Source organism: Cuculus canorus, chromosome 2, assembly GCF_017976375.1.
Source record: "Cuculus canorus isolate bCucCan1 chromosome 2, bCucCan1.pri, whole genome shotgun sequence".
Lineage (NCBI taxonomy): Eukaryota > Metazoa > Chordata > Aves > Cuculiformes > Cuculidae > Cuculus > Cuculus canorus.
In genome coordinates, this window is record NC_071402.1 from 48,473,336 (window position 1) to 48,487,853 (window position 14,518).

A 14,518-nucleotide genomic window follows, 5' to 3' on the forward strand; every position below is an offset into this window, starting at 1 on the left:
ATATTTAAATTCTATTTAAGGGAAGGGAAGAGTGTTTTTAGGGCTGGATTTACAGTTGGGCTTTGTGGTCCTGTTACTGATCTTGCTTTCTTTAGACAAATACGCTCTACAAAGCAGAAAGCTAATTTTCCGTTTGTTAGTAAATGTTAAATGTCGTACCACAGCTCAGAGGAAGAAATCTGGGGGAGTAACCTTGACTAATTGGTACAATCAGTTTTGGGATGTTAACACATCGAAAGGATAAGCAATATTCTCAAAATCCTCAGTCAAAATTATTTCTGAACATTTGGTTGAATATTTCTGACTTCTGCTGGTGGAAAAAAACCCAAAGCCCTGTAGAAAAGCTACTAATCTTTTTCAATTTGCTGAGCTTTTTCTCTTTATTGGCTATGTTTGACACAGAGCTTCTGACAACTTTGACAGTCCATTAAAAGGAATGAAGTCTTTCCAAATGTGGCAATTTTCATATTTAAGTGCCACCAATAAGTAACAAGTTATCTGCATAAAAAGCCTTTTCACTGCAGAATGCATATTATCCATTTATAATGTTTTCCTTTTAATATTGCCCATGTTAAGAGCTAGCACAGCAGACACTTTCCTAGTGTGGGGCTAGTAAGTTCTAGGTTGTAAGAGGCCTCATTCTACAAAAAGATGTGTGCGCAGGCAGTCACTGACTGCCGAATAATCCATCTGCAAGATTAGCTTCCAACACTACAGCCTTCAGTCATGCAGGGGATCTATTTTGACCGAGGGAATGATTCTGGATAGCTACTCTATCTAACAGAGCTATAATCTCTTGTGACACATAACTTAATATGGTTTTGGATCTGTGGCTTTGGGCTATGTTTGAAAAAGTAGGTGGTTTTGCCTCCCCACTGAAGGAATGGTTCCTGTTAAGAAGCACAAGCTCAGCTAACTGAGTAGCAAACACCAAAGAGACAAAAGTGGGGCTTAAGGATCAGAGATGAACCTGGCTAATTCCAGGTTAGAAGAAGACATTTCTTTTCATCATGATTTATGGTCCCAAACTACTTCTGAAAGCAGGCTAGGTCAGAAGAGTTTCTGAGGGGAAAATAATGGCAATGTTAATGCATATACTGTCAATCAGTAGATTAACACCTGAGCAGCTGGACATCTAGAAATCAGGAGACTACTTTGGTGGGACCATGAAAAAATGACTGAAAAGCAAGTTTTTCTCAACAGATTTACATTCACTACAGAGCCAATGAAAAAATTGTAGGGTTCTGAAAACCGAAAAAGGATGAAAACACTTAACTACAGACATGTATTTTTTTCAAAACTGGAAAGACCAGACATGGGTATTCTTAAGCAGTCAATCCCACATATACATCCCAGCTCCAAGACAGAGCTCATGTTTTATGATCAAAGCAAAAAAAATCTACATACTGCCCAGAAGAGGAACCAATTTCTTTCAAGTCCAGTCCTTACCTACTTTGTCTGCATTTTGCCTCCACCTACTATAGGTTGGTTTAGAGTGGTAAACATGCTGCTAGGCTGGTTTCTGCTGATTTATACCCTAAATTATCAGCTACCCCTCCACATAACATTTAGGTCACCCACTAGGATGATTGTTCTGTTTGCTAGAAGGCCACACAAGGATTAGTTGTTGCAGCAGTGCCTGAAGCATGATGGTTTTGATTTGTGAAGTACTATAACAAGAGCCTAATCCATGGCATACTGAAGTCATTGGAAATATCTCCACTAATACAAAAAGATTGAATTAGGACTTGCAAATCTTTGAGGCAGCTATTGTTCTTCAAGCATAATTCCTTTGTTAATGATAATGACACATATCCGTTTAAAATCAAAACAAAAAAACTACCTTTGAAAGCTAAGTCCTCATGTTTTAAATTGGTTAACATCCTATGTTTTTCCCCATAGGATAATGTACAAGTAGAATATAGAGTATAAGAGGCCAAGCTATTTTTTGTGGTTTAGGTCTATACATTTTTCTCAAAATTAACACTAGGTAGTTTTATTTTATCACCTTATGGCTATATATGCACCCTTTCTGAACCCTCAGAAGTCTGATAACCTGACTACCAATCCATGGTTTACATGTCACATTCAGATCTTTCTTACTGAAAGAAACAATGTGTTGATTTCAGTAATACTCACTCAAAATTAGTAGCTCCCTCTGAAAAATATTATTGTTAATGACACTTCTGCAAAAATAAGCACTGCTTAGCACTGCTTGAGTCACATAAAAAATGAAGAATGCTGGAGCACCACTACCTTTAACAACAGATTTCAATATCCATGCTCAAAAACAGTAGTGTTTCTTATGCCGAGTACTCACAGTGATGGACTTGTAAGAAAGGAAATGGAGGGGAAGAGAGAACAAGAGGACTGTGAGCATTGATCAGCACAGCAAGCGCTCTTGATCACGTAAGGACAGGCTACCGGGCCTCCAGCTGTCTCATGGTAGCTCTGGCTGTGAGTAATACTGGTGTAAGGAGACTTTATGTGGGGAAGAAGGGGTGTTACAGCAGCATCCATCCATTCAGTGGTGCTGGAGAACACGAAGGGTAGCTGAGTTTCTGTCCAAAGAGCAATTTAAGATTGTTACCTCTATCCCAGCATCAGCTACCCACCCGCACCCTCCCCAAAGCCTTTTCCTCACCCCCTTCTTGATCACTGTCCCTCTACTTCCATCTACTTGATGGTGGGAGGGAAGAGGGTGAGATGCGGCTGGGCAGGTAGGAGGGAAGTGTGCCTGTAAGATCTGCCTCCTGACAGCTGAAACCACTTATTTTACTTTAAAACCTCATTTGAAGGAAAGATGATCTTTTTCTCTTTGTTCTCAATAAGGGCTGAGCTGTGACACAGGTGCAATGCAGCTCTAGCACCGGCTAAGCTTGAAACCCCTAAAAGCAGTTTCAGAGTGAGGGAGCCCTGGGTAGGCAGCCGAAATCCTAGAGGCAGAAGGGTGTGCTCCAGGCCCTAAGTTATCTTCAATTTTAAAGGGCCTTTTCCACAGCAAAAGACCATCACAGGGTCTTCACAGCTGTTCCAGCCCTTACCTTAGCACCTACAACACATGGATGAGCCTGCACAGGATCAGCCATGTTACCAGAAAAAATGAAAAATTTATTGCTTATTGAGATGGTCTCCCTTCCAGCTTTCTTTATGAGGACATCAAGGGTGCTGAAAACAGCCTGAAGGGTGAAAATGAAACTGAGTTTTAAAAGCATATGACAATTCCAGCAGATAACCCACTATTCTTACATACCCTCCATTTCTGTTCCTGTAATTCCCTGTATGTCAGCCAGATACCATATTGTGGGCAAAGGAAAACTTGGGAAAAATTAGCACAAGCACAAAGCTGATGTATCAGACTGGACGTGAGGATGTGCAGCACAAAGGTTCTTTGAGTGAGGGATCTGATATCATCTCCCAGGGACACTTCCCTGGAGTTACCCCTCCGTGTGTGTGGAGGCATGTTGCTAGAAAACTGTGATATTGTCAGGCCTGGATTCCTCTGTGTCATGACCTGAGGGTGGAAGGGAGGGAAGCTGCACAGCCGGATGTCTGTCATCACCTCTCCTGTGGCTGTTGTGTGCTGACAGGAGGAAGGAAGGTCCCATTAACCTCATCTTCTGTAAACCTATGCTGGCAGGTGTTGACCAGGACGGTGAGTCTTCACTACCACTATGCAAAGCACAGTCCATGTTTTTTAGAAGGCTGTTACTGTGCAGCGTTGCTAGAAAATACTTGCCTTTTTTTCCCTGGGAGGGGACAGACAGCTGGGAACAGGCTGGAGCCACAGTACACATCACAATGCGCCCCAGCTGGGTCTCCAGGCCAGGCAATGAGATAAGCAAAACTGCAGGGGACTGCAGCGAGACAGGAACAGGCTAAAATCTGAAATGCCATCTTGCATCCGTGTTCTGACTTCAGGTCAGCTTTGGAACAGAAAAGCCTTTGCTATAGGATGGTGCCTACCTAGAATGGAAGAAATCCTAGATAAGAATTCTCTTGTTGATCTTGTCCTGAGTGACTCCCACAATGCTTTCTTGAAACTTCTTTGAACACATAATTCAATTGTTTCCTTCTGTGAGCAAGACAGGGAAGACTCAAATAAATGGATTTCTTTTCTCTTCACAGTCTTTAACTGGTCCTAGTCTTATTGTAGCAAGGTCTCAAATACTACCAAAGAAAGTACATTGATGTAAAAATATGTGTCACCCTTGCCTCTTAGTGAATATCTTTGGAACATAGTTTCAGGGGTAGTTTTTATAGAAGCTTGTGTTTACTGTACCTAGGCTTTGGACCAAGCAAAGCCAATAAAATCTTTTCAATAGCAGCAGAGAGGCAGCTGGATACAATGCAGAAAAAGGAAGAAAAAAAAGGATGCGCTAAACTTATTGTAGTGCTGTAGTACATGCAGCGTAATCTGTTCCCGCTGACATCAATAGTGTTTAAGCATGTTTAGTGCAGCAGGCTCCTTCTAAAGCTTTTGTACATGTCAAGGCAGAATTTACATTGGTTTCAGCAGCTGAGATTTACTAAGATTAAGTTTAAAGTTTTTAAAAGCCTAAGTGGAAACATTAAAGTTTTTATAGTACTGGGGAAAGAGTCTAACTGTAATCATGTCCAGGAGCATTTGAACTGAAGGATAAATTAAAAAAACTGTGGAAAACAATAGCCCACTACAACAGCAAAATCCATCAGCTGAAGAAAGCAGGACAGACATGGTCAAGGCATTGTGCTTAAAGGATATCCATAAGATATACATATACAGTAACAGAGAGTGACATTCTTCATGTTGTATCAGTTTAAAAATCCAGATAGATCTAGATATAGATGTCAGCTACTAGGACAACCAGGCTTCATCGCCCATGGACATCAGCACAGCCAGCACCTGTCTGCTCAGCAGGTTGTGTGCCTCGTGGTGAAGGGATAAACATGATCCGCTCCTCTGAGCCCCCGCCACCCCCGTACACAGGCTGTGGCATCAGCAGCCTGCAGCCCACGGTCCACCTCCCACCAGGCTGTGCCAGCACATGGAGTGCAGTCAGGGAAGGCAACTTATAATTATTTGATGAGGATTGCAGATGGTCACTTCATTAGCACCGATGCAGAGCAACCCCTCACAAGGTGTGAGGTTGCCTTTGTCCCTTTGCAGAGAGGGATGGCTCTCTTGTTCTCATCTTTTAATGCCTCTCCCAAGTCTGGACCTGTGGAAGGGGGCTGAGCAAGGTCTCTTACATTAAAGAAGTAGAAAACATCTAATTAACAACCCTTTCAGACAGAGGCTTGAAAAGGAAATTAGAGAATATGATTTCTGCATTGTAAAATATTAGGGACAGACTGTATTAAATGGTTCCTAAACGGTGACAAAGGAAATCTTTTTCACTGTCTATTTTATTAATTGTTTTAACTAAAGGAGGTACCTCTCTTGTGGGATATAGACTGCTAATTCCAAAAGTACAAATATTGCTGATGCATTACAACTAGGCTACTATGCAAATTTTCAATGAAATTATAATCAAGTTATGTATGTTGTGCTTCTAATATTTATTTACTTGTTAAAACCAGGCCTTTTATTGGAAGTGGTTTCATGCATTCTTTCACCAGTCAAGTCAACATTACTGTCTTTTTAAAACAGCTGTAAATCTCTTTGATTGGGACTTGAGGCTGGAATCATTCGTGCTGTGTTAAACTAAACTGTCTTATCTCCTTGAGTGCTACACAGCCTCTAGCATGTCCAGAGCTGCATCTGCCTATGGCCTAAGGAGGCCAGTATTTGAAAGCTATTAATAAAGACATTTGGGGAGGAGACGGAGACACGCCTTTAACCCTCACTGCAATGTGTTAGAAGAGATGACAGAGTAGGAAAGGCATACTTTTTCATTTTCAAGGGTAGAGATTATTTTTTAAAAATGAGGACAGTAAGTGCCCTGCAAATAACCCATTATTTTAAAAAGAATGCAGCCTGCTGAATATCTGCAGCACAGGACCAAAGGATAACACAGACAGAGTTTTCAAACGGAATATTGTACGAAAAATAAAATTGCCATGAAGCTGCCCCCCATTAGCTCCACAGCAGAGAAACCCACACCTCTAACGGCTTCTCCTGCTCTTACTTCCCCAACTGCTGAACTCAAAAGAGATGGGAGCCACTCCCATGGGCCTGGAGATCCCTAGAAGTTTCCACAGGACTGAGTCGAGTAAGGAAACCATGAAGTACTTTTATGTGGGGCCACGACTCCCTTCACATGAGGGACTCCTGTCCCCTCACTCAGACAGAATCTGCTCTTTTAAAACCAAGCTGGCCTGAAGACAGTTTCAAACCGATCCCATAATATCTTAATATTAGCCAGCAACTAAAGTACTACTGCAATGTGGAACTTAAGTTTCCCCTAGAAACATCAAATTACAAAAGATGGGTCAAAAGTCCAGCTTATTTTTCCCTTTGCTCCACCTCAAAGTGAGTGATGAGGAACAAGCCCCAAGGGAAGCAGTAAAAAATATCTCCAGGCTGCTGTGGACAGGTGGCAGTAATTTCTTCAGCTATCCAAAAGTCAGGCATCTAAGTCTCTGTATTGCCAATGTCAACAACTGGGGCACATACAGAGTAGAGTTATTGCATCCATTGTGGACACCCATCTGGAAGGTGGCTTAGTTCCTTCCAGTGTGACAAGTGGACAGGGCACTGGAGACACGGATCCCTCTGATTTCATCTTCCACAAAGATGAGTTTCACCCAGAGCAGCATCTGAGGCTTTGCTATGGCAAAGCTGCTGACACCACTCTCAAATGTACCTCATAAAACTGGGGCAGAGGTGGGGACAGGAGGTGGGGAGATCACTCTAAAAAGCACTCTGGCTCCTGCTTTACCTCTGAATCAGCTCTGCTGCAGATACGAACTTTCTGGTGCCGAATATGCTGGTGACATGTACTGAATAAGTTGTACTCTCCTGCCCTCACTCTCCCTACCCACATGCCTCTGCTCTAAGGAGCTGTCTGTTTCTCACAACTCACCAGGCTGACCCCCATGATTCTTTTAGGAGTTATGCCTAGTGCTGTCTGCTGTGCTTCCTTCCAGGCTGGGCTACCCATACTTAACATCATGCAGTCAGTAAGGATGGTGCTCGTGGCTAGGGGAATGGCAAACAAGTTATCACATGGCAAGGCAGGACATGCCTTTGCAACTGCCATTGTTTGTTACAGTAGAAGAGGAAAATGTCTCTCTTTCTTTGAAACCAAGATTTGGTCTCAGCTTTTCTTCCCATTCTGGCCTCGTCTGCAGCAGTGAAAACTCAGAAATCTCAGTTCTCTGCCACCACAACTGTCTTCTGGATCTCCATAATACTCAACAAAGTAAAAAGAAAATCCAAGTACTACCTCATACAAAAGTCCTCAGGAAGCACAGCACTGATGAGATACAGAAGGCCAGCCTTGCGCCTGAGAACAGCACATATCTAGAAAGAAAGGTTCAAGAATGGACTATAAGTTTTTTCAGAGCCAAATATTATGCTTTTCTCACTTCAGAGACAAACTTACTTAGACAAACACTACTTTACATCCAGTATTTGATTTCTTTAAATTAGGAATTTCTCTGAGTTCCTGAGTCATTTACCTGTGTGCTAAGATAAAACACATGACAAACTGAAGTCACACAAAATCCACAGTATCTACTTCAACATGTCAAATTGTTGCCCTGCAGACAGCTCAAAGTGATGGGACCTACTTCATCAATGCCAAGTCTGGAAAGTCCCAATAAAATCACAGCTCCATGGATAGCACATAAATGGGCTGACTCAGCAGGCTTTCAACCTCTGCCATTACCCAAAATCGCAGATGAGTTTCACCATAGTTCGTTTTCTTGGCCTCCAAAACTGCCTTTGGCTTCTTCTCCCAGAACAGCCTTCTTTGTTCAAATTTTTTGCCACCACAAAAATCTCATCACAAATGAAAAGGAAAACTTCGTGAATCAATACTGCAATTGTAACAATCCACTCAAAAAAAAAAATGCGTGATGCTTTTTTTATAATTAAAATTGTTGTTTCTTTAATACAGAATTCTAAAGTTTTTGTCCAAAACCAAATGGTTCTATTTAAACTGAAAAACTGTTAAGAGAAGAAATTGTAGCTTGGAGGAGGAGAGGGCTGTGGAGAGTCCTCCCACAACATATAAGCTATTTTCTGACTACCACTTTCTCTTTTTTCTAAAATTTCCATCATTGCAGTAACTGAGCAGCCTGAAGTCCAGATCACATTTAGTTTCATTTCAGAAGTGCTAAAGAGATTAAATAGCTTGCAGATTGGATGATATTGCGTGATATGCTCTATACATAATCATACAGAAACTGGAGCTCAGCTTCCCATTAATTGTGCATTGATTCACTTTAAGCAGACTCTGGATAGAGGCTGAGATGTATTAATAATATTTTATTGTATTTTAACTCACTTCTGCACTTATTAACTTGTTAATTTGTTTTAATGAATTATTTAGTTTTTCTCATAAGATTTATTAATGTGTCAGACCACACTTTCACATGTAGTTTTATATTATATCTATGGCTGAGAGGAAATACCAAGGGAAAAAATCAGAAAGAATTTTTGTAGAGTATCTTTATTCCGGTTGTACTATATTTTGTAATTTATTATTACTATTTTGTTGCCTTAGTCCACACAAGTAAATTAACCAATGAATGCCTAAGGACATGTAACACATGTTCAGGATTTGTGGCATAGGAGTAGATAAACAAAGATGGTAATATTGGCTAATAGAATATCATATCCCACAAGTGGTTTTCATTTCTTTTCTTTCTAAAGTTCCAGTAAGCAATGATAACCCCTTAAATGAAGAAAGGCCTGTGTCTATGTCAGGCTTAGGCTAATAGGACAAAGGCTGTCCAGTTGCAACTATTTTCTTCCCAATTAGCTTGCAACTGGGTGCAAAGTCATGCTATTTTGCAGTTCTCCTATCTTCATCTGACCTTCAAGATCACCTGCAGTGTTATCTCTTCAGCATCAAAAGTCAAAACAGACTTGGGCAGAAGTGGCACAAGAAGCCTGTGTTAGCAATGAAAACCTCCTCAAAAGGGTGTAAGGAAAGTGTGGAAGCAGTGATTATTTCTCTACAGCTGAAGTAGATCTTTCCTCAAACAGAAAGCTTTCAGTGCCTCACATTTGGCAGAACTGAAATCAGCAAATGTGAAAGGTTTCAGCAGCATTACCTTCATAATGAAGAATCTGCTGTTACCATGACACAGAGATCAAAGTATTTTAATCAGGCCTATTCTGTGACACTTGGGCTATGATCACCCTGTATCCTTTAACTGTCTTTTTCCCATTACAAAATTAAAATGTCTGCGTGCGTCAACCTGGAACAACACTGACCTTGAAAGCTAGAAACACCGTCTTTCCAAATAAGCACAAAACACCATGTTCCTTATGCTTACTAGTTGTAAAGACTCATCTATGACCAAAGCTTCATGCTTTTAAGACAAGAAAAAATACATTTATTCAAGTAATTTATTCCCCAATTTATCTTGATTTAAAGATACGAAGAAATACAAACCACACCCATTCCCTGGCTACCTTACTTCACATCTATCACCCTCCATATTGAGAATGTGCAATTAACTTCCTGTGTGAATTTGTGTTGTTTCAGCTTCCAGCCTCCAGCACTAACCCAGGAGCCCTTTAGTAGATAATAGCTTAGTAGCTTTTCTCTCTCAAAGTCTCCATACTTGTATATCATAGTTCAACTATTTCTGTGACTTTCTTCACTGCTTTCTTCAGGTTTTCCCACCTCCAGTTTACCGTGTGAACACCAGGACTGTGAGCAGCACATCACTATTGGTCTCATCAAGGCTTCGCAAATAAACAGTTCTTTCCCTGCAGGATCCTACACATGTAGACCTACACACAGTCCCATGGGGAGTTCATTTTCAGATCCTTTTCTGAATGCTCTCTGCCTCCACTGCCTTGCTTCCTGGACCACCTCACGTGCCCCTCAAGTACAGCTTGTGTTCAGAGTAAGGAAATGCTTTCTGTTTAAATAGCCCACCCGTCCAAGGAATTGTTATCACTATGTAGTTGTTCCTACTGCTGTATATCACTTAGAGTTGTCTTCAGATTTTGCCAGCAACGATGTTGCAATTCCAGACCATTGAATAAAATGTTAAAGAACATCATCTTTCAAGTCTTATTGTTGTCTTTTCCTTGTTAGTCACAAACCTTTAATTTGCTGTGTTTATTCTCTTGTCTTTCGTAATGTCTGTGGTATGTCTTTTGGGGGGTGAGATGGCAAGCAATTTGTATTTCTAGTTTTGCACCTTCTCCAAGAGACTTCGGGCTGTGCTCCAGAAACCTTTTCTGTCCTTTGGCAAACATAACACATCTACAGTAGGTTGAGAAGCTATTTCTTCTGTTACATGCCAATTGCTTCCACCTAGGTGGAAAGAATCAGCCCTTCCATTCACCCACTCAGAGTCAATGATGAAGGCTCCTTACATAGCTGTACCACTCAGAGACGATTGACCTGCTGGTACCACATCTTGGGTTTGATCAAGGGTTCAAGCTCTGAGTTCTTCATGGGAAGTTGCATAGCTGGAGGCAACTGAGATATGCAGCAAGGTAACACTTGTGCGTGGCTTTTGGTTGATCTCAGAGAACAGGCAAAGCAAGCCCATGTCTGCCTGCTGGAGGTCAGGTAGACATACCCCTAGGGCACCACCAGCAGAGCTGTTTCATGTGGCTTCCCCTTCAGCACACACCGAGACAGTTAAAGAAATCCAGAATTTATGCATTTAAGCGGATGGGAAGAAAATTAAGCAGAGAGATGTGCCTGGCAGCTCTTGAACTGTAGCAAAGGTCTATATGGAAGCATTTTTCTGTGGGGAGTGAAGAGGGCAGGAACAGAATGGAGGAATGTCCTGACTTCAGTTCCAGCGTGGGAGCTGCAGCATTCCAGGCAGCGTAGGCAGTTCAGGAGATGTGTCTGAGATATCACTTAATCCCAGGAACACTATCACCACTGCTGTGCCTACTGCACCTACACTTCACAGCAGTGGGTGGCTGCCAGCTGCTTGGCTGAGGTAGCTGGAAGGCTGCTTCCTCCTTTCTCTGCCCCATTCTCTCCCTGTTTTTTAAGCAGACTGAAAGAAAAAACATAGTTGGATGACATTTGTCTACACTCAGCCAAATTTCAGAAAGAAGTTTATGCATTCAAAGAAATATAGATAGCAATCTTGACTTTTTTGTTTGCTGTTTGGATTGCAGAAGTACCAGGAAGCAGAGGTGCCCTGGAACTAGTTTCTATTATATTCTCCAGACAGCTTACTCAGTAGCATAAATCCTATTAATAGATGACCTCAGATGTTGCCTTTTGAGCAGTGGTGAGTTTTTTAAGAGAGTGAGCAATGTTTGTCTGTGGTTCTACTACTTCACTACTGAATAAACAATCCTCTTTCCTCCCCTTCCCACAAGTGTGACTGCTTAATCAGCACTTGATGGTTGTTCAAGAAACATGGGCATACTAAATAATAAGCCCTCTGTTTTCCACAGCTATACTTTTGCCAGTAAAAGTCTTTGTACCACCCGTAGACTAAAAACTGTGCCCCTTTCCCCATTCTCCTTACATGCACACCATAGATTATCAGAGAAAAAACAAGCTTGTTCAGCTACAGAAAGCCTTAATTCATTAGTCCTTTTACTGATGAGAAGAAAGTCACTGGAATATGTGCCATAGCTGCCATCCTGGACAGTGTTGCCAAGCCCAGCTACAAAAAAGGAAGCAGGTAGCTGGGGCTGGAAATAGTATGTGATATTCTTGACGTCATCTGCTGAGCACTCAAAAGTGATCATATGACCCGCTGAGAAAAAGTTCCTTGCAGCCTCATTATTTGTTGCCAGTCCAGTGGAAACTCTTGCATATGTCTCTCTTGAAAGACTCTCATCAAGAGAAAAAAAAATTCTGTGCTTATTTTTTCTCCCTATTCTTCTCTTCCTCCCTCTTGTTATCCTTTTCATGTTCGTGGATTTCAGACTTGCTGGTCGCATGTGATCTGCTTAGAATGAAGATGCTGTAAAAGAGGAGAGCTGAAACCAGGAATCTCTTACAATAGATTTTAACACAAACATATGCAACATTTAATGCTAAAGCCATTTTTCATTTTCCTTTGTTTACCTACCTTAAGCGGGCTTTTACCAAAACCCCTTTTGTGCAGTTAGCCCAAAGTATGACAAAACTAGAACCCACATCTGGGAAGAAGAGCCAGAAAGGAAGGAAAAATTACCACTAAACTTTCCCAAGCAAACCTTCACTCAGTTGAAAGGTGCTGTGACTTTGATTTTTAAGATCTATCATGAAAAACCCACCCACTCTGTCATCTTCCAACTCTTCAGACCTTTCACCTTGAAAAGCCACAGGGCTAAGCCGGCTCTGTTGGATTGCGAGCTGCGTGTGAATTTAACACCTCGTGTTAGTGCTCTGCATCCGTCACTATGTGTAACTGTACTTCCCTACTGCTATTTTGCACAGTGTGGGACCACCATGCAGAGCTATAGCTCTCCCCTTATTAGAGTACTTGTATTTACTCAAGGTTACAGTAGTTTGGGGATGATGCAGGCTGCCCACAGAACAAACAGCATCCCAAACTAGATTAACTAACTGAATAAATAGATAAAGAGGAGAGAAAGGAAGCAGTGCTTTGTTCCTTTCACTTTGCAGTTCTGTATTCCAACTGCCAGGGCCAAGGGCCAGCACTTGCTTTTGCAGGCAGCCAAAACTGCAGGCTGTGTGTGTGCTTTCTTTCATGTCAGAGCTGCTGAGCTCTGCTGCTGGACAGACCACGCTAGATGCCAGCATGGGGTAGGACATCCCTTGGGTAATGCTTCCAGCTGACCCTGCCACTGAGGAAGGATAAAAGACAGAAGTGGGGAGAGGCTGAAGGAGGGAGATGTGAGCCAGGAATTCTGCAACCCTGTGGCTGCCACAGTACCATGTGCCATAGCCTTCTATTGCCTAGAAGCCTGGCTAGTTTTTTTCCCCATCTCTAAATATTATGTTTGCCACTGTCTAGCTAATTTTCTTGTGACACTTGAAGTTTTCATACTAGGTCGTGGATTCTACAAACAGATGTGCCTGTCAAAGACTATAATTCCTAACTGAGGGTTACCCTGCCCTTACCAGAAAGCATTGTCACCTCAGTTCTGCCAAGAAAAGGGCATGCAAGCCCTTCCTCATTTGCTTCAAGCCAGACAGCAAAACCGCCTTCCTCAGCTGTGTAACCTCACCCAGCTGCCTTGCCCAGGAGCTCTCACTGGATCATGTCTTGTGGCAGAAAAAGTAACTTCCAGCAACTAGGACAGGAACAATTTCAGCCTGTGCTGTTCAACACAGAAAGAACATGCACCTATAGTTTCACCCTGCAGCACCAGCAGCAGATACAAGACCACCCTTGCACACACATTTTTCGTAATCGCATCTACCACCTGAGCTTCTGACACAGACCTCTGTCCCTGCATCCTGTGGACATCTCGCAAACTCTGTAGCTATGAAAAAAAGTGGAGATGTCTAGATTTGGCACTCACTTCTGATGTTTCTACTTTTATTGCAGTGGACAAGCATGGAAGCCATGAAATCATTTTTCTCATAGAATCATAGAATTGTTTAGGTTTGAAAAGATCTTTAAAATCATCAAGTCAAACCCTTAACCTAATACTGCCAAGTTCACCACTAAACCATGCTCCTAAGCACCACATCTATATAGTCACAATGTTTTGGATTTGGATTTTTGTCGTTTTTCCCAGGTAGGCAAAGTCAAGCCTAATTACCTGGGCTAGACTCTGCACTGAAATGACAAAAAGTCATTGGTGGGCACAGACGTGGCTCCCTAGTGCAAGTCAACTTGCCTGAAAGCTGTGTTTGTGTTACTGCAGCACCATGCTGAGCTTTTTAGCTTTGCAATACCAGCATATCCAGTAACACACTTCTCTGTCAGCGCTGAACGAATTTCTTAACACGTGCCTGTGGGCTGGTTCAAGCTTGACAGCTAGAGGCACAAAAGATGTCTTGAATTTCTTCTGGCAGCATGATGCTATTTTGCTACTGGCTAACTTCTGAGTGTCCAGTGGCTGCAAATGTTAGCGCCAAAACACACTATACAGTGCTTGACAAAAGCTAGGCACCTCATAACAGAAGCCAAAACAGTTGATACACTTTGCAGTGTAATTGAAGCGTCCTCAGGCTTAGTACAACATGGCAGGAAACTCTGAGCAAACAGGTGTATCTTCAGTTTTATCTCTTCAGGGGCTGAAGTATTAAACCTGTTTTAAGATACAAGTAACATCTGTTTAGGACTTACTGTCTGGAACCCTGTCCCAAATGGATCATTGCACTCCTGGCCAGCTGGGCCTGCTCTTGGATGGAGGACTCGGCAAGAGGGAGAGCCAATTCAATGACCTCTATCCTTCAGTCTCTCTTCAGCTGGGACTGAAAGAGGAGGCTGAATCCCCTTGAACAGAGGAGGGAAAAGAACT